The sequence below is a fragment of the Scyliorhinus canicula genome, chromosome 10 (genome assembly GCF_902713615.1).
Source record: "Scyliorhinus canicula chromosome 10, sScyCan1.1, whole genome shotgun sequence".
In the NCBI taxonomy this organism is placed as follows: domain Eukaryota; kingdom Metazoa; phylum Chordata; class Chondrichthyes; order Carcharhiniformes; family Scyliorhinidae; genus Scyliorhinus; species Scyliorhinus canicula.
Window position 1 is genome coordinate 95,654,572 of NC_052155.1, and position 26,395 is coordinate 95,680,966.

The following is a 26,395-nucleotide window of genomic DNA, read 5'->3' on the forward strand; positions in this document are numbered from 1 at the left end:
TCAGGAGAAATTTAAAACACTCATCTGCACAAAGAGCACGATCTACCCAATTGGGAAAAGAGACCCATTGTGCGCACGATTAGCCAGGTGTTTTCCGGCGCTCAGAACGCCGGGAAACACCATGCACCAAACGGCCATTCGGGTAGATTGGGGTCTCAGCAGGAAACACAAGGCCGAGGCCGCACTCAGCTCCATCTCCTGTACTGAGGAGCTCCATTCGCCAGACCTCCTCAGTGCAGGATGAGATCTGAACACCATTTTTCTCTCGACCACCCGATGTGACCGCCAACCCCACCAAAGCCCCAACTCACATATAGGAAAGTCCTCAGGACACCCCCACCCCTCCCCGCACCCACCTGCATGCACACAGGGAATCCCCGGGCCCTAACCGCATTGCGGGGAAAATGCCAACCTAGTTCCATGTCACTGCCAGCCTAGTACCTTGGTAGCACCTCTGCCAGCTGGCAGTGCCACCTGGGAACCTTGGCAATGCCAGTCTGGCATACCAGTGGCACTGCCAGGGTGGCAGGCTGGAAGTGCCAAAGTGCCTGGGTGGCATGCAGTGCACGTTGACAAAGAAACAAAAAAGCAACTTAAAGGCCCGTGACCTCAAGGTCTTCTTTCTTCAAGGTACCTCTTGAAACAACTGTAAGTAGGAAATCAAAAAAAGTGAATATTAAAAGTACAACATGCAAACTTCAGACAAAATCTAAACTCAACAGCAGTGTCACACAGCATGGAAGAGGACTGCCCATATCTCTTACACCCTCAGAACAGAAACACATTTTTTTTTGACAGTCCAATATCCATGTTGTCATAACATCTTTCTCACTAACACCAATTAATAAAAGAATACAACTTTCGAAAACACAATAAACAGCCAACTGTTTTAAAACCAGGTACAAAACCAACCACAAGTTATTGAAGAATTTTTAAGTGACACAGACACTGGATTGCAAAAGCACAGAGAATTCAAAGAGACAACTCACTCAACAGAACAGTACGAACTATTGGGTTTAACACTGCCAACATTTACTCAGTGACAGACACAGGAGCACAGACATACAAAATCAAACAGGACACTATTAATAACACAAAGAGAAACTGAACCCACTCACAAACACACAAGTATTATGTTACTGAACACACAGCATTTGAAAACCTAGTGTGAATCTTCCAATTTAATTTAACTCTAAGCATTATCTCTCAATCTGATACCTTTCCTTTTTGGGAAAGCGGGCAGCATAATCAAGGATCCCTCCCACCCTGCTTACTCACTTTTCCAACTTCTTCCATCGGGCAGGAGATTCAGAAGTCTGAGAACACGCACGAACAGACTCAAAAACAGCTTCTTTCCCACTGTCACCAGACTCCTAAATGACCCTCTTATTGACTGGCCTCATTAACACTACACCCTGTATGCTTCAACCGATGCCAATGCTTATGTAGTTACATTGTATATCTTGTGTTGTCCTATTATGTATTCTCATGTATTTTCTTGTCTTTTCTTGAATTTTGTTTAATTCCCCTTTCTTCCATGTACTGAATGATCTGTGGAGCTGCTTGCAGAAAAATACTTTTCACTGTACCTCGGTATATGTGACAATAAACAAATCCAATCCAATCCAATCCAATCCAATTGTTTAGCCCCTTCCCAATAAGTGCCTGTTTTCAGAATGAGGGCTTTTTCATTTTTTGTTTTGTTTTCCCCATGTCCCACATTTTCCCTGATCAGCGGGTGAGTCAATTGGTTTCCAATTGTTCCTGATCATTTTGTCTATCGAATTCTTATTTCTGCCGGCCAAATACGGTGTCAGGGATCCCTCCGATCCCCATTCAGGTTCCTCACTACTGGCCATCTCTGGGTAAGACAGTCAAGGTATAGTTGTCGTTAGCAGTACGGTTTTATCGGATCTCCTTGACAAACTCCTCACATGCAACTAAAATTGAATGTAATTATAACAATGAACAGTAGAAGCATTTCCACTCCACCCGTTGAAGCATTGCCTGGAATCTAAGTTTTGAATTTAGGAGATACTTCCTGAGCTGGTATTAATACTCAGATTTAGTATTAATAGAAATGTACTCACAGTGACTCCAGCCGGTTTCCTATTGGTGTCCTGTGTCTGTTGTATCTTCCTGACTATGCCAATTGAAAGGTCCAAGAAATTCCAACACTCTGAGTTCAGATGCAGGTTTTATTACACATGTGGGGAGCAAGCCCTGGACATCCAGGCACTTCTCTACTGGGGTTCAAATGAGTATACTTTACATATGTTTCATTATCAGTTACTGTGTAATGGTATTAAATATACAAAGGCCACAGCACAATGGCCTCTTGTGGACTGATAATTGTGTTCCTGTACAGTAATTGCCATGCAGAGACGAAGCATGGTCTCATGGAAACGGTTGTCATTTGAGGTGGGTTTGGCTGGGAGTTACTCCCCAGCTCTGACGGCGAGCCCCCCACCACTATCTAACCACACTCAGGCACTTTTTCGGGCCCTGGGGAGTTTCTCCCTGATCCAGCCCATGCTTTAAATTTTTGAATCACTGGCTAACTGAACTTGCTCCTTTTGAAAGAGTGCCCCGATCTCTAAGTGAGCTTGAGGGTTGTCCCATACCCCCAACCATGGGCAATTTCAACCCCCAGACACATGCGCTTTACCCCACAACTCCCCCTCCCCCCACCCCCAAGTAAGAATACCCTTCCCCTTTTCAGATCTTCCAACACACCCTTTTAGGCCCCCCCTTTTCAGGACCCTCTTCATCCCTCTGTCTTCCAGAGGCCACTTCATACCTGCCCTTCAACCCCCCACCTTCATACCCCTCCATCCCTCTTTTCATGGCAAGGTCCTCCACAGGCCCTGACTTTTGGCAATGCCACCCGGGTACCTGAGTTACTGGGTAACCCCACTGCCACCCTGGCAGTGCTCCTGCTAGCCTGGCAGTGCCACCCCGGCACATTGGCAGTGCCAGGATGACAGTGCCAAGGTGCCAGCCTGGCAGTGCCAAGGTGCCTGGAGACCAGGGGGAGAGCCAGGCTGCCACCCTACTCTGTTCCTGACCACCCAGGTGCCTCCAATAACCTAGAAAGCCTTCCAGGTACCTTTCCATCAGGTCCACATTTGCATAGGCTCGTACTAATCAGCGCCCCGCTGGGGTCTCTCTGGGGAGGCCTATAGATGCAAGGAGCCAGTTAGGTCCGGAATCAACGCGGTTAAGTGGATTCACTGTATGAGACAGTGTCCCATCCATTGTGGACAGGGCCCAGATCACAATGCCTCATGACATCCGGTTAAATCTCGCAAGATGCAATGGCTGTGGGCAAGCCCAGAGGAGGACTCTCCTTGCATCTACCAACCTCATCACGCCCCTGTTCGGGTGCGATGTGGCCGGTTGATCGCGCCCATGGTAAAGAATGTCTATATCCAGTATAACAGGCTTATGGGAGTGAATTAATATACTTTGAGACCATATGACAATGTGACAATGGCCTTTCCCATTTCTTGATTAGGTTATCTTGTACATTGTTTGTATGCCTCCTGTTTCTTAACTGCAACTGCTTTCATGTAAAGCTGTGATTGTCTGTGTATATTTCAGCACTCTAGCTGCTGATCCAGACTGGCATTCTAAGATAAATTAAAATTAATAAATCTAAATGTTTCACACAAGAGTAGACCTTACGGCCCATTGATGTGGATCTGCTATCAGTACTATCGTAGCTGACTATCCACTTCAACGTCATTGTCTCCTCCACTCCCTTGACTCTCTGAAAAAAAATCTGCCGATTTCAACTTTAAGTATAGTTAACGATGGAGTATCCACAACCCTCTAGGGGTAAAGAATTTCAAAGATTCACAACCCCTTGAGGGAAGAAATTTCTCCTCATCTCAATCCTAAATGATTGACCCCCTACACTGATACTGTGCACATGTGTAGCCAGGGGGAACCGTCTTTCGTGGGCTACCCTGTCAAGTCCCTTCAGAATTTTATATGTTTCATTGAGTTCATACTCAACCTTTGAGGGTATATAGACCACATCAACAATGGGAATGTCCACCATGAACTGCCTGAACATGCCACACATTCAGTGATAGTGTGCTGTGCAGTAATGCCACCGGAAATGGGTAGAAAATGAAAACGAGAGTGAACGTCTCCATTTGTCCTGCCACTACATTAAAATCCTGAGAGACCAGACCACCTCACCACCTGATGGTTAAGTTCTGAAAGCATCCTTCTTTTAAGTGTTCTTTTATGTGTTGTCAATCAACACATAATTGATGAATACCTGGCCTCACCAGGTATTCTTTGGGGTTCCTGCTGTCATGATATGCAAACATGCAGCTAATGAACACATAGAATAGGACACGACCAATGAGCAGTCAGGACACTCAGGGGTGGTATCTCACTATAAAAGGGATGAGGCACTCACACCCGCCTCTTTCCACAGACCAACATCTACAGAGTGAGACAGGGTGTATCCTCAGTATCACACCCCAGCTTAGAGCAAGGCTGGTTCAGTTAGACTGAATTACTACATTTAGATTAGCAGAAAGTCGAACTCATTGAGAACTATGCTAATAGTTCAATAAAACACATTGAACTCACTTCAAAGTCTGGAGCATCTTTTACTCAAAACTACATCAAGTGACAGCTTGTGTTATTCCAAATTACATAACACAATACCCGCAATGTGCCGCCTCCACCCAGGAAGAATTACCGACAGCGAGTTTCACTTGTGGTTCTAAAAATCAGGATAGGTGTCATGGCTGCTGAGGAACAGAGAGGAGGTAGGACATATTCCCAGACCTGCCGCTGGCAGGGCTGGGCCGAGCAGCGGAGGCGGGGTGACCTGTGGATGGGCCATGGGGTCAGCATTACACCTGGAATCGGCGTGACCAAGCATGGGCCGCCATTGCTGCAGCCTGCAAGGCAGCCATCTCGCTGCACACCCAGTGACCACCCACAGTGACGTATGGTTGCGCACAATGGCATGGGTCATATAAGTGGCCCCACCCCACCATCCCTGCACTCCACACCCCAGCATCCCACCAAACCATGGCACCCCCCCCCCCCCCCCCCCCCCCCCCCACAATCTGCTCCACTGGCCCATTGGTTTACATCACCCTCCGAGAACTTGCCTCCTTAAAGAGGTGTACTACCATGGGGAGAATTTTTAGATAGGCTCAAGGGGCCCAAATATGCTCAAGCTGAAGTCAGAAAACCCTTACCAAATTGATTTTTAAAATCTTTTACTGCAACCTCCAGTGATTCCCTTCAAGGGTCGTTCAGTGTGACGCCTTTCCACTTGAGGCCAGTGGGTGCCACTTATTCCCAATGTTTAACTGTACATCACAGAACCTGGACCCATTTTTGGAAGAAGCGCAGACTGACTACATTGAGATCTACTCGAACATGACAGCCAGCAAGCCTCCGCTATCAGTCTGAATTTGCGGTTTGGGAAAATGGGACACTAAAGGGCCAAAATTTGGGCGCGCTATCTGCTTCCCCAGCAGCTTCAACACTTCATCGTTGTAAGGGTTAAAGGCCTGGTCAGGAGTGGGAAACACTACCGCTGAATAGCATTTCCTTTGTGTTATCAGCTGTCTTATTTTTAAGACGATTGCAGTCAGTATAATGGTCCTCTGGCAGCCATGAGATGTTTCCAATCCAGGTGGCAGCAGCTGTCAATACAAATCATCGTGCCACGTGCAAGAAACACACAATTACATATAATGTCAGGTTTTTACTGAGATGAAGACATATAAGTGTGTAAGGAAAGGGTACCTTACAGTTACAGGTATAGATCAATTCCCAGGGAACCTCTCGGACATTAATGCTAAACATTTGAAACCCTTCAGCGCAGTGAAAGGAAGTTTGAAATTATGCTGAGTTCAGCACATTCTTGGTGGAGTGGTTAATTCTTCTTACCCATAAAAATAAGAAGGACAGGGCTTTGAGTTTAAAATTGATATATTTTGTTCACAAATCCCTCCATGGCTTTACCCTGACTTATCTCTCTAATCACCTCCAGCCCTCTAACCTCTAAGATTTCTACACTCCTCCAATCCTGGACTTGCGCACATGGCCAATTTTAATTGCTTCATCATTGGCATCCATGCCTTTAGCTGCTGGGCCCTAACTTTTGGAAGTCCCTCCCTAAGCCTATCTGCCTCACTATCTCTCTGTCCTCCTTTTATTTTTTAAATATTTTTTATTCTCGGCCTTTTTCACATTTTCTCCCAACAATAAACAACAATCAGTAACGAATGCAATGTCAATCCTCATATCAATAACAACGATCCCATCCTCCCACCAAACCCCCAAACATTATCCCGCATGTTAACATAAACAAATGACAAAAAGGAATCAGGAATCACTCATAGTCACCATTAACCCATACAGTCCTGGTCCCACCCACCCCTCCCAGTCCCCCCACAACGTGCGATGTAATTTAATTCTCGAAAGTGCATAATGAATAACGCCCATGAATTGTAGTACCCCTCCATCCTTCCCCTCAGTTAAAATTTTACCTTTCCAAGCGTCAAGAATTTAAGCAGGTCCCCCCGCCACACCAGGGCACAGGGTGGAGAGGTTGATCTCCACCCTAACAGGATCTGCCTTTGGGCGATCAACGAAGCGAAGGCTACAACATCTGCCTCCGCACCCGTTTCCAACCCTGGCTGGTCCGTCACCCCGAATGTGGCCTCCCGAGTGCCTGGGTCCATTTTCACGTGCACCACTTCAGAGATTACCCTAAAAACCTCCTTCCGGTAACGCTCCAGCTTTGAACAGGACCAAATCATATGAACGTGGTTTGTGGGGCCCCGCCCGCAATGTTCACACACATCATCTACCCCCCTCAAAGAGCCGGCTCATCCTCTGCCTTGTAAGGTGCGTTCTATATACCACCTTCAGCTGTATCAGCCCCAACCTCGCACACGAGGTAGAGACTTTCACCCTCCGGAGCACCTCACACCAGAACCCCTCCTCGATACCCTCTCCCAACTTTTCCTCCCACTTTTCCTTGATCCCTCCTAGCACCGCCATCTCCTCTTCCAAAATAGCCACGTAAACCAAAGACACTACCCACTTCTCCAGTCCCCCTGTCGCCAGCACCTCCTCCAGCAATGTGGAAGCCGGCTCTACTGGGAAGCTCTGTATTTCCTTTCTGGCAAAGCCTCGAACCTGCATGCATCTAAATATTTCCCCCTGCTTCGCATACTTGCATATTTGCCCATACTTCGCTCCCAGCTCCTTCAATCCTGCAAACCGACCCCCAAGAAACAAATCTTTTAGTGTCCTAAATTTCTTTCTCCTCCCTCTCGGAAAATTTCCATCCTGCTTCCCTGGCTCAAATCTATGGTTCCCCAAATCGGCATTTCCCTTCACCCTGCCCCCAATCTGAAGTGCTGGCGAAACTGCCTCCAAATTCTCAACGAAGCTATTACTATCGGACTCCCTGAGTATCTCCCCGGGGCTGTTGGGAGTGGCACTGTTGGGAGCGGCGCTGTTGCTAGCACCTTCAATCCTGACCCCCTACACAAACTCTCCTCCATTCTGATCCATTGGGAGTCCACCCCTCTGAGCCAGCTCCGTACCTTCTCCACATTTGCCGCCCAATAGTAATACATCAGGTTCGGAAGACAACAAACATCCTGCCTGCCTTCTTCTCTGCAGTAGCACCTTTCTAATTCTGGCCCCAACCCGAAGTGTTTCCCTCCCCATGTGAACGAGGTAATCATCTCTTCAATCTCTCTAAAAAATGCCTTTGGCAGGAAAACCGGCAGGCATTGGAAAATAAACAGGAATCGCGGCAGCACATTCATTTTAACTGCCTGTACCCGACCTGCCAGTGACAGAGGGAGACCATCCACCTTGCCAAATCAGCTTTCACCCTCCTCACCAAACTAGGAATGTTGTACCTACGGAGCCCCCCCAATCCCAAGCGACCTGCACCCCAGGTATCGAAAGTGAATCCCTGCCCTACGTAATGGCAGCACCCTCCCTCCACCACCCCTGCCCCCACTCCTGGCTGAGACACCACAAAATATTCACTCTTGTCTCATTTTAATTTGTACCCCGAGAAAGACCCAAACACCCAAAGCAGCCCCAGTATTTCCCCTATTGACACACTTGGTTCCGACACGTATAATAACAAGTCATCAGCATATAAGGCCCCCTATGCTCTATCCCCACTGCACTATTCTTTTCCATACCCCTGATCTTCTTAACGCGATGGCCAAAGGTTCAATCGCGAGTGCAAATAGCAGGGAGAAGATAGGGCACCCCTGCCTAGACCCATGGTGGAGAGGAAAGCATTCTGAGCTGATGTTATTTGTGCAGACACTGGCCCTCGGCTCGTTATATAGTAGCTTTACCCAGTCCACAAATCTGGATCCAATCCCAACCCGCTCCAGAACTGCATTCAAGTACTCCCATTCTATCCGGTCAAACACTTTCTCGGCATCCATTGTCACAACCACCTCTGTTTCCTTCCCCTCCGCCGGTGCCATAACCACGTTCAATACCCTCCTAATGTTCAAAAAGAGCTGCCTCCCTCTCACAAACCCCTTCAGATCTTCACCTATCACCTTTGGGAGGCACTCCTCTAGCCTACCCACCAGCATCTTCACCAATTTACCACTTTAAAAGCGGTATGGGCCTGTATGACCAAACTCCGTCGGATCCTTATCTTTCTTAAGTAACAGGGAAATCGATGCCTGTCCCAAAGTTTGTGTAACACCCCCTTTCCTACCGCCTCGTCAAACATCCCCACCATCGGTGGTACCAGCTTATTTTTGAATTTTTAATAATATTCCCCCGGAAACCCATCCGTTCCTGCCACCTTCCCCGACTGCATCCTCCCAATCGCATCTTTTATCGCCTGCTGCACTTTCACCCGCTCTAATGTAGCCCTGTCCCCCTCCCATAACTTTGGGTACGCCAGCCCATCTAGAAATTCCTGCATCTCCCAGCCTTCCCCAGGTAGCTCTGACCTGTACAACCTCTCATAGAATTCCTTAAAGACCCTTGTTAATCTGATCTGGAGCTACCACCAACTTCCCTGCCCTATCCCACACCTGGACAATTTCCCTTGCCGCAGCCTCCCTCCGGAGCTGACCCGCCAGCATATGCCCCACCTTCTCTCCATGCTCATAAACTACACCCCTTGCTCGCCTTAATTGACGTACCACCTTCCTGGCAGATAGTCGGTCAAAGCTCGCCTGGAGTTCCTTCCTCATTTCCAACTTCGCTGGGTCCCTATCTTCTGCATACCTCCTGTCTACCTCCAGCATCTCATCTGTTACCCTCTGACATTCTAACCTCTCCTCTTTGTCTAGCCGAGCCTTGAACAAGATCACCCCACCCCTCACCACCGCCCTTAAAACCTCCCAGACAACCTCACCAGTACAGTTAAAACTTACATATTCCTCGATTACTTTTTCAATTTTTTCACAGAACACTCAGACCTCCAACAATCGCCACATCTAAGTTCCACCCTGATCTCTGTACCACCTCCTTCTCCAGTAACATATCCACCCAATGCAGAGCATGATCTGATAGTGCAATTGCAGAGTACTCCAACCTTTTAACCCCAGCTAGCAGCGCCTTCCCCACCATGAAAAAGTCGATCCGCGAGTACACCTTATGGACCGCTGAGAAAAACGAGTACTCCCGCTCCCTCAGATGCAGAAACCTCCAGGGTCTACCTCTCCCATTTCCACCATTAGCCCAGCCAGCCCCCCTCCCCCCCCCCCCCTGACGGGACCAGCGAGCGCGGCCGTGACCTGTCCAATCTTGGCTCCTGCACCAAGCTTCACTGCCCCCCCTCCACTATCAGTTTGCGTGTGTCCAAGTCAGGGTGGCCCCACACACCTTCTTCGCAAATCCCACATTGCCCCAATTGGGGCCATATATACTTAGCAGCGCCACGAGCCTCCTTTCCAGCACCACTGGCCTCCTCTCCAGCGCCCCTGTCACAATCACATATCTACCCCCCTGATCTGCAACCACCTTCTCCATCTGGAAACGTACCCTTTTGCTGACCATTACCACTACCCCTCGAGCCCTTCCGTCAAATCCAGAGTGAAACACCTGACTAACCCAGCCCTTTTTAAGTCTCACTTGGTACTTCACCCTCAGATGAGTCTCCTGCAGCATTGCTACATTAACCTTCAAACGTTTAAGATGCGCAAGCACCCTTGACCTCTTAACTGGGCCTCCCAACCCTCCCACATTCCATGTGACTATCCTAACTGTGTGTCTCTCAATGCACCCCGCCCCCCCCCACCTTCTTATCCACCATCATCATACCACCGGGCCCTGCCCCATGAGCCTGACCCGTCCCTTTCCATTATTAACATCGAACCACCTCCCCCTCCCAGAATTCCCCCTGCACTTCCCCTTGAGAAAATCTCCCCCAGTATCGATCCTCCCCCCCCCCCCCCCCCCCCCCCCCCCACTTGCTCGCCTTGCAGGCCCATTGAAACCTGCTAACCAGGCTCCAAAGTCCGCAGCCTTCCTCTCATCTCACCTCCGTTAACTAGCCGACTTTAGTTAGCTAGCATGGGTGGTTCCACCCCCCCCCCCCCAAAAGGCGTACTGTCCCCTCCCACCCAGTCCCAGAAGAAAAAGGAAAACAATCTAACCCATGCAACTCAATAAAATAACATATAACTGTTGCAACAAAAAAAAGGAACCAAAATGCCAATCAAACCAAACAAAAACTCAAACTCTATAACAATGTGAAGTCAAGTAAGTTACAATACAGGTCAGTGAAAAGAAATTTCCAACATTTATACATTTTCCAGCTCCCCAATCACAGTGCACGATCTCTCTTCCAGCTCCGTTCCTCACGTCTGTCATGAATGTCTCAGCCGCCTCCACCGTTTCAAAATAGAAATCTTTGGCGTTGTACTTCACCCTCAGCTTTGCCGGGTACACCATACCAAATTGCACCCCCTTGTACAGTGCCGCCTTCACTCGGCTGAACGCCGCTCATCTCTTTGCCAACTCCACCGTCAAGTCCTGGTAAATCTGAACTCTAGCACCATCCCACTGCACCTCATGCTTCTGCTTCGCCCACCTTAACACCTTCTCCTTCATGTGGTATTTATGGAAGCAGATAATTACTGCTCTTGGCGGTTCATTTATTTTGGACTTCGACCTTAACGACTGATGAGCTCGGACCAGCTCATGCTGGGAGGGGTCCAGCCTATCAACTCCGCCACCCTCCCCCATCAACTCTTCCTTAGCGAAGTACTCTGTTGGCCTCGAGCCCTCTGCCCCTTCGGGCAAGCCAACAATTCTCAGATTGTGGCGCCTCAAGCGGTTCTCCAAGTCCTCAAGCTTTGCTCGGAGTCATCTGTTGACCTCCACCACTCTCTGCAGCTCGTCCCCCATCAAGGTGAGCTGGTTTCTGTGCTGCCACTCGGCCCCCGCCACTTCCTTCATTGTCTTGCCCTGCTCTCTCACCTTGGCCGATGTCTTTGCCACAACTACCCTCACCAGGGTGATTGCCTCCTCCATCAATTACTTCAGTGTGACCGCCATCTGCTTCCTCAGCATCTCCATGTGCCTCGCAAACTGCTTCTCTAGTTCCACAGCCATCACCTTGTTCATCTTTTCCACCATGTGGAGATGTCAGCGTTGGGCTGAGGTGAGCACAGTGAGAAGCCTTATAACTCCAGGTTAAAGGCCAACAGGTTTGTTTCAAACACTAGCTTTCGGAGCACTGCTCAGGAGCAGTGTTCCAACAGTGGAGGATACACATGAGGTCCCAGATTGTGGTCAAATACAATTCTGTTGATGGTCCACAGCACCTCATGGATACCCAGTTTTGTGTTTTCTATTTGAAGTCAGTCACAGTCAGCATGGTGCCACACAACAAATGGAGGGCAGCCTCATTGTGAATGTGGGACTTTGTTTCCGAAAGGACTGCGAGGTGTTCACTCCCACTGATACTGTCCTGGAGAGATGTTTTTATAACAGGTAAATTGATGTTGATGAGGTCAAGTGGGGTTTTTCCCTTTTGGTGCTGCTCTCGCCACCTGCCACAAATCCGGCTTAGCAGCTTTTTCCTTCAGGACCGAGCCAGCACAATCAATTGTAATGAGACCAAGCTCCACTCTTGGTCGTGAACATGGAAGTCTCCATCCCAGAATGCACTGCCCTCAGTGTTTGGACAATTGTTGAACATGGTGGAGCACTGCTTCATCAGCTGATTGGGGGTGGAAGATCATAATCAGCAGGAGGTTTCCTTACCCACGTTTGACCTGATGCCATGAGACTTCATGAGGTTCAGAGTGAATGTTGAATATTTACAGGCTTACTCCCTCCCGACTGTATACCACCATGCTGCCACCCCTGGTAGTTCTGTCAAGTCAGTGGGACAGGACATGCACGGTGTTTTGATGGTAATATCTGGGACACTGGGCTGCATTTTCTCATGCCCTGTATGGGAGGGTACATGATTTCAAAGTTTGTAGGTGACGCAAAACTTAGAAATGAAGATTGAGGAGGATAGCAGCAGCTTTCAGGGGGACTTTGATATGTAGTGAAATGGCAAGACAAAAGTTTACTGCAAAAGGAAACGTGAGGTGATGCATTTTGGAAGGAAGGATGAGGAGAGGAAATATCAACTAAATGGTACAGTTTTTAAGGGGTGGATGTGCACAAATCTTTGAAGGTTTAGAATAAGTTGATACGGTTGTTAAAAAAACAAAATATGTGATCATTGTGCAAAAATAGAGACACAACGTTTATAATGAAGGGTGTTATCCTGAACCTTTATAAATTATGGCTATGGTTAGCTCGTGTTTGGTGTCCAATTCTAGACAATGCTGTTTCAGAAGGTTTTGGATAGGTGCAGAGGAAATTTACTGGAATGGTACCAGAGATTAGATTCTTCAGTCTGTGGAGAGGCTGTAGAAGCTGGGATTGCTCTGCTGAAAGCAGACAAGATTAAGATAAGATCTAATACAATAGTTCAACATAGTGAAGAGTTTTGATATAAAGAAGCTGTTTTCACTGGGAGGAGAATCAGGACACAATTTAAGCTAATTAGTGAAAAGAACAAGAGAGGAGATGGAAAGAACTTTCTCAGGCTGTGATGTGTTATTATCTGGAAGACAGCACCTGTAAGAGGGGTACAAGTAAATTCAATGGGAGCTTTGAGAAGGAAACATTTACAGGGCTATGGATGAGAAGGTAAGTGGGTCTCATTGGATCACTTTTCAAAGGATTTGAAAAAGGCCGAGGACAAAGGGTAAGTAATAATTACACCACACAAGTGCCAGGCAATGACCATCTTCAAAATAGAGCAGCTAACCAACGCCTTTTGATATTCAATGGCATTACTATCACTCAATCCCAAACAGTCAACATCCAGGGGTTTACCGTTCACCAGAAACAGTACTGAACCAGCCATAACAATACCATGGTTATAACAGCAGGTCAGAGGCTAAAAATCCTGCAACATTAACTCACCTCCTGACTCCTCAAAGTCTGCCCCCATCTACAAGGCACAAGTCAGGAGTGTGATGGAATACTCTCCACTTGTTTGGATGAGTGCAGCTCCAACAACACTCAAGACACCATCCAGGACAAAGCAACCAGCTTGATTAGCACCACTTGCACAAACATTCACTCCCTCCACCGCTGACCCACAGTAGCAGCAGTCTGTACCATCTACAAGATGCACTGCAGGAAATCATCAGGTGGGGGGGTGGGGGGGGGGGGGGGTGGGGGGGGGGGGGTAGACCTAGGTAGGGTGCTCTTTTAGAGGGTTGGTCCAGACTTGATGGGCCTACCGTCCTCCTTCTCTATTGTAGGGTTTCTATGATTCTATGAATAGATGAACGGGACATATTGGATTATTTTTCTTTTTTCTTCCTTTATTAATTAAGGGCAATTTAGTGTGGCCAATCCACCTACCCTGCACATCTTTTGGGTTGTGGAGGTGAGACCCATGCAGACACAGTGAGAATGTGCAAACTCCACATGGACAGTGACCCAGGGCTAGGATTGAACCCAGGTCCTCAGCGCTGTGAAGCAACAGTGCTAACCACTGTACCGCCATGCCGCCTGAACTACTTTTTCAAAGGGCATGATGCGTCGAATGTCCTCCTTCAGTGTTACATCAATCTAATGTACATAGAAAATCTTACTTACTCATTTAATGTAAAAACATGAACTATTTTTGGGGGAGTAACTTCAGTTAATATATTTCCTTAATATATTTCTTGATATCTGAAAACAAAATTCAGTAATTCCGACAATTCAAAATTAATTAATTTCTTAAAGCAATAAAATAGTGTGACATTATGCAGTTATTTTTAATTCAGTGGAGTTGGCATTCACACATTTTCTAGATCGAAAGAAGGGCACCAGTAAGTGAAAATATGCAGCCAAAATGTTCACATTGGAATGGTGCCTGAAACCATATTGGCTCAAACATGCTCAATAAACATCTCTGATGTCTGCTTTTAACAAATGCAAGCATAATTTGAATTTATTAGTAAATATCATAGAGCTGAATCAGGTCCTGCCCCCCCCCCCCCCCCCCCCCCCTCCCCCATCTGCCCAACCAGGTAATCTTTATCTCCATTAAGGTAAGTCTCTGGTTAGGTGTTTTACAATTATAGGTTGCTTTTGGTTCCGGTTTTGGCTCATTTAGCATGTTGGTCTGTCCAATAGGTTTGCAGAGTGAGCGATTCAGATCTGTTTCACAGGATTTAGGTGTTCTCAGTTGTTGAATGTGGGCCCAGCCTTGAGGCTCCCAACTCACAAGGAGCAGCAGCAAGAAAGGCAGCAAAGCCCACCATTGCCTGCAAGAAGGGAATGAAAGAAGGCAGGGTTCAATTCCATGTGGGAATTCCTGAGAATAGCATCATGCCTGAACCTCAGAGAGGAATATTGTGTGAGACAGTCTCTTACCTGCGCCACCTATTGGAGTGAGAATAGAAGTCCAAAACCACGGTTTGTACTACACAGTCTGAGCCAATGAAGGTCATTGTGGTTTTTAACCTATATAACCCTGCTTCTTTCCAAACTGTTTCTGTGGATGTCAACATCGTGAAGATGTTACCAACAGTGGGAGATCTGGGATAATTTCACCCTTTTCTCACCCCTCAATTGACCTGAACATCATGTATTTTTGAGGAGTGTTTAAACCCAAGTTTCAAGTCAGGGTGGTGTGCGCCACGTATTTTTGTATTCATCATGTATTTTGAGGAGTGTTAAAAACCCAAGTTTCAAGTCAGGGTGGTGTGCGACATGGAGCGTAACCTGCTGGTGGTAGTGTTCCCATGCGCCTGCTGCCTTTGTCCTACTATGTAGTTGTCATAGGAATGTCAGTTTAAAAAATGTTTGTCTTCTCAAGTGGCTGCAGTGCTGTCATTGTGTGGGTGGAGTTGGGCTCTGATCTGCTTTTTACTTTTGCTTTGAGCCAGAAGCTGTTTTTGGCTTTGAGTTTAGTTTAGTTTTCAGTTGGGGAGCTGCAATCAAACTAAGGAGGTGTTCTCACTCTCTCTGCCAACTAAAGAATGTCTCCAGATTACTTGATGATTTCAAAGTAACACCTGTTTCTGTAAGGAATGCAAACATGCTGTCTTTGTTAAAAAGGGTTTGGACTTATGGATGTTGTTAGGAAAGTTATTAAGGGTTACCTATAGAGTATTGTATCTGTGGGGATTATCAGTGTTGGTATTGGTATTTACTGTGTGTTTATAAAATGTTATCTGGATTCATAGAATAAACATTGTTTTTGTTTAAACATGCATTAGATCTCTGTTGCATCACATCTGGAAAGTGGGCCCTTGTGCTCTCCATAACCAAAATCTATTTAAAGTTGTGGGTCCCGTGAACTCCATGATATACTTTGGTGTTCTCTAAACCCTGGCCCATAATAGTGGTAAAGGTCATGGATTTTGGAAGGTGGGTTTCTACAGTACATCTTGAAGGTGGTACACACTTGGCGGAGTTTTCCTAGAAAATGGCAAAGTTTCAGGTTCTGACTGAAAACCAGTGTGTTTCTCCCCAGAAACAGAGCCAGGTTTTCACTCCAGATCTTCTGACACTTTGCCACAAAATAGCAGGGGTGTGTATTTTGCACTCAGTTTCTGATGGGATGAGGCCTTTTAGAGCCAGCAAGCCTGGCTCCACAAGAGCATCTTATCTCACAGTGCAGTTTTTTTGAATACATTGTTTTATAAATTTAGAGTACCCAATTCAGTTTTTCCAATTAAGGGGCAATTTAGCGTGGCCAATCCACCTAGCCTGCACATCTTTGGGTTGTGGGGACGAAACCCATTCAAACACGGGGACAATGTGCAAACTCCACACGGACAGTGACCCAGAGCCGGGATTGAACCTGGGACCTCGGTGCCGTGAGGCAACAGGGCTAACCCTCTGCGCCACCGTGTTGCCCCCCTCACAGTGCAGTTAAAGTTCCCCCTTCGCTGACATTGGGACCCCGAGCAGACAAGGAGAATGCCTCCAACCTTCCAACACAGAGGGCGAACCTCCCCCATGCTTCTCAATGGTTGAAGCACCTCCGCTGCACTCCCCCACACCCCCAACACCACACAGGCATCATGCCCCATCATGCGGCTGATGCCCCTGACTTCTTCATGTCCGGGAAGTGTGTCCAGCTGCAGCTCCTGTTAGACCGCATGACTGCTCTTGAGCTGCGGATGGACTCACTTTGGAGCATCCGCGATGCTGAGGAGGTTGTGGATACCACATTCAGTGAGTTGGTCTCACCACAGATTAGGATAGGTGAGGGAGAAAGGGAATGGGTGACCCAAAGGCAGAGAAAGAGCAGGAAGGCAGTGCAGGTGTCCCCTGCGGTCATCTCCCTCCAAAACAGGTATACCGTTTTGGATACTGTTGGAGGAGATGACTCATCAGGGGAAGGCAGTAGTAGCCAGGCTCATGGCACCATGGCAGGCTCTGCTGCACAGAAGGGCAGGAAAAAGACTAGTAGGGCGATAGTCATAGGGGATTCAATCGTAAGGGGAGTAGACAGGCTTTTCTGTGGTCGCAAACGAGACTCCCGAATGGTATGTTGCCTCCCGTCAGGAGTCAGGGATGTCTCAGATCGGCTGCAGGATATACTGAAGGGGGAAGGTGAACAGTCAGTTGTCATGGTGCCAACGATATAGGTAAAAAATGGGATGAGGTCCTACAATCAGAATTTAAGGAGTTAGGAGATAAGTTAAAAAGTAGGACCTCAAAGGTAGTAATCTCAGGATTTCTACCAGTGCCACGAGACAGTCAGAGTAGAAATTCAAGAATAGTCAGAATGAATACGTGGCTTGAGAGATGGTGCAAGAGGGAGGGGTTCAGATTTTTGGGACATTGGGACCAGTTCTGGGGGCAGTGGGACCATTACAAATCGGATGGTCTACACCTGGGCAGGACTGGAACCAATGTCCTTGGGGGTGCTTTTGCTCACACTGTTGGGGAGGTTTTAAACTAATGTGGCAGGGGGATGGGAACCAGGTTAGGAAGTTAGAGGTCAGTAAAGAAGCAGCAACTAAAGCCAGTAAGGTACTAGATAATAAACTCATTGTGACTAAGGGGAAGTGTAGACAGGGAAGAGATGATGAACGCAAAGGGACAGGTGGTCTGAGGTGCATTTGTTTTAATGCAAGAAGTGTAGCAGGTAAGGCAGATGAACTTAGGGCTTGGATTAATACCTGGGAATATGATGTTATTGGTATTACTGAGATTTGGTTGAGGGAAGGGCAAGATTGGCAACTAAATATCCCAGGGTATAGATGCTTCAGGAGGGATAGAGAGGGAGGTAGAAGGGGTGGAGGAGTTGCATTACTGGTCAGAGATGATATCACAGCTGTGATTAAGGAGGGCACTATGGAGGATTCGAGCACTGAGGCAATATGGTTAGAGCTAAGAAGTAAGAAGGGTGCAGTAACATTGTTAGGAATTTACTACAGACCTCCCAAAAGCGAGCGTGAAGGAGAGGTACAAATATGTAGATAGATTACAGAAAAATGAAGGAGCAATAAGGTGGTCATGATGGGAGATTTTAACTTCATCAACATTGAATGGGATTCATGTAGGGTTGGAGGCGTAGATGGAGCAGAGTTTGTAAGGAGCATCCAGGTGAGTTTTTTAGAGTAGTATGTAAATAGTCCAACTCGGGATGGGGCCATACTGGACCTGGTATTGGGGAATGATCCCGGCCAGGTGGTTGAAGTTTCAGTCGGTGATTACTTTGGGACTAGCGATCACAATTCCGTTAGATTTAGAATACTCATGGACAAAGACGAGAGTGGTCCTAAAGGAAGAGTGCTAAATTGGGGAAAGGCAGAGTATAACAAAATTTGGAGCTAGGGAATGTGGATTGGGCGGAGCTGTTTAAGGGTAAATCCACATTTGAAATGTGGGAATCTTTTAAGGAATGGTTGATTTGAGTGCAGGACAGACATGTCCCTGTGAAAAAGAGGGATAGAAATGGCAAGATTAGGGAACCATGAATGACGGGTGGAATTGTGAGACTAGCTAAGATGAAAAAAGAAGCATACATAAGACCTAGGCGACTTAAAACTGATGAAGCTTTGGAGGAATATCGGAAAGGTAGAACAAATCTCAAACGTGGAATAAAGAGGGCTAAAAAGGGTCATGAAATATCTTTGGCTAACAGGGTTAAGGAAAATCCCAAAGCCTTTTATTCGTATAGAAGGAGCAAGAGGGTAACTAGAGAAAGAATTGGCCCACTCAAAGACAAAGGAGGAATTTATGCGTGCAGTCAGAGGAAATGGGTGAGATTCTTAATGAGTACTTTGCATCAGTATTCACCAAGGGGAGGGACATGACGGATGTTGAGGCTAGGGATGGATGCTTAAATACTCTAGGTCAAGTCAGCATAAGGAAGGGGGAAGTTTTGGGTATTCTAAAAGGCATTAAGGTGGACAAGTCCCCAGGTCCGGATGGGATCTATCCCAGGTTACTGAGGGAAGCGAGGGACGAAATAGCTGGGGCCTTAACAGATATCTTTGCAGCATCCTTGAGCACAGGTGAGAGGCACGATTCTCCGATGCCGCACCGCATCGGGAAAGCCGTTGTGAACTCGGTCGAGTTTAACGACGGCGCGAAACGGCCCCGATCGCGACCTATTCTGGCCCCGGGAATGGGCTATCATCGGGGCCGCGCAAAACACGGGGGGGTGACGTCGGAAGCGCGCGACGCCCGAATGACGCCGCTCCGCATCGTAAAATGGCGCGATCTACGATAACAAAGGAGGGGGGGGAAAATGTCGGAGCCACGGAGGGCCGCCCCGAGGTTCCGTGATACGGACCTAGATGCCTTCCTCGATGAGGTGAAGCAGCGCAGGGGCATCAACTGCCCAAGACGAGGGCATCGCCACCCTTCCAGCATTGTGCGACGGGCCTGGTGTGAGGTGGGCACGGCAGTCAGTGCTGTGGGGCAGACCCCTCGGTCTGGGGAGCAGTGCCGCAAGAAGCTCCACGACCTCACCAGGGCTGCCAGGGTAAGTGTCACGAGGGTGCCCCCGGGTCACAACCCTCCCTCCCTCCCCCCCATGTCCCTCATCACCCACCTCCCCCCCCGGGCACGAGGGGGAGGGGGAGGGGGTGGCGAGAGTGAGTGGAGGGTGGTTAACAAAGTAGTCACAGACCCACATGAGCGCTGCGACCCCCTGGAGAGATGCCATGGTGTAGCTGCAACTTTCCCCCCAACCTGTGCCAATCTCTGAACGCCCTGATGATACCTGCCGAATTGTCATGATCTATCTATGCCCCCCCCCCCCCAACAGGACAAGACTGCTCACATCAGCCGGGAGCGCAACAGAACCGGAGGAGGTTCACCCATTATGCACCCCTGACAGTGTTCGAGCAAAGGGCACTGGACCTTGCTGGGGGATCTGCCACCCGGGAGGTCGCGCAATGCGAGGTTGGAGGTGCAGAACCAAGTGAGACAACCCTGCATGACAATCCCCCCCCCCCCCCCCCCCAGCCCCTTACACTCTGTCCCCTTACACTCTACCCACTGGACCCCCCATCCTCTGTCCCCTCACACTCTACCCACTGGACCCCCCATCCTCTGTCCCCTCACACTCCACCCACTGGACCCGCCCATCCTCTGTCCCCTCACACTCTACCCACTGGACCCCCCATCCTCTGTGCCCTCACACTCTACCCACTGGACCATCCTACGCCCGGCCGAGCGTGTCTAACTAACCCCATATTATTCTGTTCCCTAGGGCGTGCTAACGAACATCCAGGGCCGTCTGCTGCCACACACAGGCGCGCATCCGCCACGACCACCGCACCCAGGGCCGCACACCAGAGGGTGGCAGGAGCTCGGCCAGGAGTGCCATCCTCCAAATCCGGGACTCTCGAGCAGGACGTACAGAGGACGGACAGTGACGACTTTCATGGCTGTGCGTTGCCCGAAGGTCGCGCCGAGAGACAGGACAGGGCGGGGTCAGTGGACCCAGACGCACGGAGGATGGCGACGCAGTCAACGGACTCACCTGACGCTGAACCATACATGGGCCGCATGTGCCCTGCGCTGGGACATGACTGGGACCAGGACACTCCTGAATTTCTGATGGACGAGGACCTAGAGCTTGCGGCACTGCTGTCTCCCACACTATCCACCGTCCCAGAGACACTCACCCCGGTTGGGCAATTAAGTGATGAGGCTCCTGGGTCATGGTCTGGTGTGCACCACGCAACTGAGCCGGTACAGCAGGTGGAGGCCAGAGCAGCCGAGGGGCTGGATAGTCGGAGGGCAGCCCAGGCCCAGCATCCAGCTGCCGCCCAACGTTTCCCGGGTTCCTGAATTTACTCGACCCACCTGGACAGCCGATGCATTTTGAAACCCAGGGACACAATGACGGGATGAGGGGCGTCTTCTAGCAGCTGCAGACGCAGTTTTACATAGAATTTACAGTGCAGAAGGAGGCCATTCGGCCCATCGAGTCTGCACCGGCTCTTGGAAAGAGCACCCTTCCCCCTACCCAAGGTCAACACCTCCACCCTATCCCCATAACTCAGTAACCCCACCCAACACTAAGGGCAATTTTGGACACTAAGGGCAATTTATCGTGGCCAATCCACCTAACCCGTACATCATTGGACTGTGGGAGGAAACCGGAGCACCCGGAGGAAACCCACGCACACACGGGGAGGATGTGCAGACTCCGCACAGGCAGTGACCCAAGCCAGAATCGAACCTGGGACCCTGGAGCTGTGAAGCGATTGTGCTATCCACAATGCTACCGTGCTGCCCCAGTTAGAGGAGTCAAACCGCGTCCAGGAGCAGGGAGTGGTGCTGCTCATGGCAGACACCCAGGCCGACACCGCACGGGTGGCGTCCGCGGTCGAGGCAATAGGTGAAACAGTTTCGGCCATGGGTCAGGTTCTGAAAGGCGTTGGGCTTCATGTGCACGCGTCATCCATGGCCCTGGAGACGGCTGCCCTCTCACAAGCAGCAATGCGCCAGAGCCAACATGACATTGCCGGCGCGCTACGGGCCCTGGCCGTGTCTCACCAGGCCATGGCACAGTCCCAGCACACCGTGGCACAGTCCCAGCACGCCATGGCACAGCCCTTGCAGGCCATGGCACAGTCCCAGCAGTCAGTCGCGGAGAGCATCGACCGCCTGACGCACGTGCTGGATGGCGTCGCACACTCACAGGTTGAAGTCGCACAGTCCCTGGCGGGAATGTCTCACTCCCTGGACTCCGTCTCTGCGAACGTTCGGACCCTGGTCAATACCGTTGCAGGCCTCCATGGACTGGCAGCGCCAGGTGTCGGTGGGGCGACGGGGCACCTCCCCACTCGCATCTCCATCCCACAGTGAGGCCCGGGGGCCACTAGGCTCCCTGAGGGAGGAGGAGGTTCCGGGGACCGTCCCATTAACTCCATCACGGGACGTCCCTGAACGCTCGGCCTCCCCCCGTCCCATCCCTGGCGCATTGGGTGGGCAGCGGGCAGAGCAGGGTGGCACCACGTCATCCGAAACACCCGCGGAGCAGCCTGCGCCATCAAGGCTGGGTCGCCCCAGGAAACGGGGAGACATGTCGCGGGGCGTGATTCTCAGCAGTCCGCCTCCACTCCTGTTGTACCATCTGGGGATTCACTTAGACGTAGTGGTAGGGCCCGTAAGGCAATGAAGAAGGACACAGAGTAAGTTGGCATGGGTGAAGGGCACAGTTTAGTTGTAGGGGCTAGGGCATCTGTACTTAATATTTACCATTAAACTCACTGTTGCACCTAACTTGTAAGACTGTGTGATTTTTCCATTGCCACGGGGATCATGATGGTGACCGAGTATTGCTGGGGTTGACGAGCAGTGAAACTTCGGTGCCGGGTGTGCAGTCCCTTCCTCCCGCCACCCCGCCCCCCCCCCCCCCCCCCAACAGTCAGATACACATGATGGAGTGTCCCTGACAAACTCAGTGACCATCGAGATGGATGGTTCAGCTATTGCCATGAGTCAGACTTTGTCTAACGATTCGGACGATTCGGAGCTCACAGCTCATCGCAGAGCGGGCTGTCTTCATTCAACATGGCACTGATCACACCCGCTGACACAGCCATCAATGTTGTGCCATACCGTTTTGCCGCAGTGGTGAGGGTGATCTCGAAGTGCAGCATTGCACACGGAGCGGGGGTGTGGGGGGGGGGGGGGGGGGGGGGGTTGGTGCTGGGAGTTGTGTGCTGTCCGTCTGCACGACTGGCGATGCAGGTGGTAGTGGTAATGTTCAGCGATGCCGTCGCACGCAACACGTGAATCTTGCAGCCACCAACGCGTTGCGTGCCCGCTGTCCTCGCTGGTGCCGTCGTGCAGCCTCCTGGACATTACCAGCACCCTGGTCATATCTGTGTGCTGCGCCCGACGCACCACCAACCTCCTCCACCTCCTCCTCCACCTCCTCCTCCTCCTCCTCCTCCTCCTCCTCCTCCGTGTTGGCACCACTGCCAGTGGCTTCTCCCTCCGACTCCTCCACCAGGGCATCTCCCCTCTGCATTGCAATGTTGTGCAGCGCACAGCTGACCACGACAATGCAAGCGACCCTCTCAGGCTGGTACTGCAGGGCCCCTCCGGAGCGGCCCAGGCACCTGAATCTCATTTTCAGAAGACCAAAATAGCTCTCCACCACACCCCTGGTTGCTGCATGGGCCTCATTGTAAAGGGTCTCCGCGTTGGTCTGAGGCCTCCGTATGGGCGTCATCAGCCAAGACCTCAGTGGATAACCCCTGTCGCCCAGCAACCAGCCCCTCAGCTGGTGGGGCCGTCCCTCAAACATAGCATGGATGAACGACTGCGCAAGAATGTACGCATCATGCACACGCCCAGGGAACCTTGCGCACACGTGCATGATCTTCATGTGGGGGTCGCATACCACCTGGATGTTCATGGAGTATGTCCCTCTCCTGTTAATGAACACTTCCCTGCAGGCGGAAGCATGGGGACGTGAACACAATCAATCACTCCCTGGACCATCGGTATCCCGGCCACGTTGGCAAATGCACAGGCTCGTGCTTCTTGATTTGCTCGGTCCTCGGGAAAGGTGATGTAGCGGTCGGCGATGGCAAACAGGGCGTCGGTCACATCCCGGATGCACCTGTGGACCGATGCCTGCGATATCCCGGATAGGTCCCCGCTCGGAGACTGGAAGGAGCCTGTTGCATAAAAGTTAAGTGCCACCATCATCTTCATGGCAACCGGTATCGCGTGTCCTCCTCCCGTTCCACGTGGGGCGAGGTGTGCCACGGGGTGGCAGATATGTGCGACCATCTCTCTGCTGAACTGGAGTCTCCTCCTGCAGGTGATGTCCGGCAGTGTCTCGAAACAGATCCGGCCATGGTACACCCTAGGCTCCACCATCAATGTCTCCTCCCCCCCCCCCCCCCCCCATGCTGCTCGACAACGGGCCACTCCGCGGCCATTCCCTCTGCTGCTGCAGCTGCCCCTGCATCCACTGTGGGATGTCGCTGTGGACGCTGCTAGATGTCCAACTGCAGTGCAGCGGCCCCAACCACTGCGCTGAACATAGCTGTTCGGTTATAATACATTATGCACTGAACATAGCTGTTCGGTTAGAATACATTATGGTCACCTATAGAGAGGGGGACTGTCAGAGAATACAGCAAAATATTGATATATTGGAGAGTTGGGCAGAGAAATGGCAGATGGATGTTCAATCCAGGCAAATGCGAGGTGATGCATTTTGGAAGATCCAATTCAAGAGCGGACTATACGGTCAATGGAAGAGTCCTGGGGAAAATTGATGTACAGAGAGATATGGGAATTCAGGTCCATTGTACCCTGAAGGTGGCAACACAGGTCGATAGAGTGGTCAAGAAGGCATACAGCATGCTTGCCTTCATCGGACAGGGTATTGAGTATGAGAGTCGGCAGGTCATTTTACAGTTGTATAGGATATTGGTAAGGCCACATTTGGAATACTGCGTGCAGTTCTGGTTGCCACATTACCAGAAGGATGTGGATGCTTTGGAAAAGATGCAGAGGAGGTTCACCAGGATGTTGCCTGGTATGGAGGCTGCCAGCTATGAAGAAAGGTTGAGTAGATTAGGATTGTTTTCGTTGGAAAGACAGAGGTTGAAGGGGGACCTGATTGAGGTCTACAAAATTATGAGAAGTATGGACAGGGTGGATAGCAACAAGCTTTTTCCAAGAGTGGGGCTGTCAATTACAAGGGGTCACAATTTCAAGGTGAGAAGGGGAAAGTTTAAGGGAGATGTGAGTGGAAAGGTTTTTACGCAGAGGGTGGTGGGTGCCTGGAACACTTTGCCAGCGGAGGTGGTAGAGGCAGGCATGATAGCATCATTTAAGATGCATCTAGACAGATATATGAATGGGTGGGGAACAGAGGGAAGTAGATCCTTAGAAAATAGGCTACAGGTTTGGATAAAGGATCTGGATTGGCGCAGGCTGGGAGGGCCGAAGGGCCTGTTCCTGTGCTGTACTTCTCTTTGTTCTTTGTTCTCGGATGACCTGAACCCCCTTTGCTCATCCCATCCACTCTGGCATTGGGGCATCATCCTCCCCCCATCATCTCTGGCATTGGAGCATCATCTCCCACTCCCGCCCATCATCGCCAACATCCCCACATAATGGAAACCCCCCGACCCATAGTATTCCCTGGAGGCCATGCCCCTGGCGCTACTCCTGACGTGGCTAGGTTGGCATGCCAGTGTGCCAGATGGCTGTGTTAGGCACTGCCCGGCCATTTTCCTCACCATCCAGGGGCTATACTCCCTACTGAGCCCCCAGTTGGGATCCCTGCCAGCATTACTTCACACCGACAGGTTGGAACATCTGACGATCCCAGAAGCTATGGGGTTAAGCCATTTATGAATATTTAAAATCACTTAAATTCATGGTTTACGTCCTCACTGGGTGTAAACCTGATTATGTCGCTTGCCGGGGGGTGTTGCGGGGGGGGGATGTATCTCAAACTGAGAGTTAGCGGGCATAACGGGATTTGCGCCCGCGACATACGGGCCCAGAAACCTTCACCCACTGTTATTGGAGCTGCACTCATCAAGGGGGAGTATTGCATAACACTCCTAACTTGTGTCTGTCGGCGATGGGCAGCCTTTCAGGAGTCACAAAGTGCGTTACCAGAGAATATTTAGTCCATGGCGTGTTATGTAGCCACAGTATCTATGTAACTGATCCATTTAAGTTACTGGTTAATGCTTTCCGCCAGGATATTGATGATGGGGATTTGACAATGGTAATGTTATTGAACATCAAAGGGAGGTGGCGGTAGTTTTTTCGTTTGAGATGATAATCGCTTACCATTCTTGTTGTGTAAATGTTACGTAGCATCTATTAGATAATGCCTGAATGTTGAAAGTTCTCGAAGATTTGCCTCATGTTAGTGTTGTCCATTCTCTAAAATTGTTAGGGTAAGTGTCAGGCATTTCCAAACTGAGAAGTGCCACCACTCTGAGCTGCCTTAACTCAAAAGCACGGTGTTCAACATACACACACAACGGGCTGCATTTTCGTCGGTGGTGGGGGGGGGGGCTTATTGTTGGATGACCCGCACCCCAGGAAGGAAACTTGTGAGCCCAGCTCATAGCCTAATACACCATCAGTGACACTGTCTGTAAGTAATGATTGTGAGTACAAAATGTCAGGTTGTTGCTTGACTAATGTGTGGGACAGCGCTGCCAATTTTGACATAAGCCCCAGATATTAATAAGGAGGACTTTGCAGAGTCAACAGTGCTGGCTTTGCTTTGCCATTTCAGATGCCTCGACCAATGCCAGGTGGTCCAGCCAGTTTAATTCCTTTTAGACTTCATAGTGGTTTTGACACAACTGAGTGTCTTGCGAGGCCATTTAAGAGAACATTT

The 26,395-nt window shown here is 49.8% G+C and overlaps 1 protein-coding gene across 1 annotated transcript in view; it reads left to right on the forward strand.

The window, feature by feature from the left end:
- The window catches only part of LOC119972132, a 660,627-nt gene that overhangs the window by 628,638 nt on the left and 5,594 nt on the right, over nucleotides 1-26,395 (forward strand). The gene's annotated exons all lie outside the window — the stretch shown is intronic.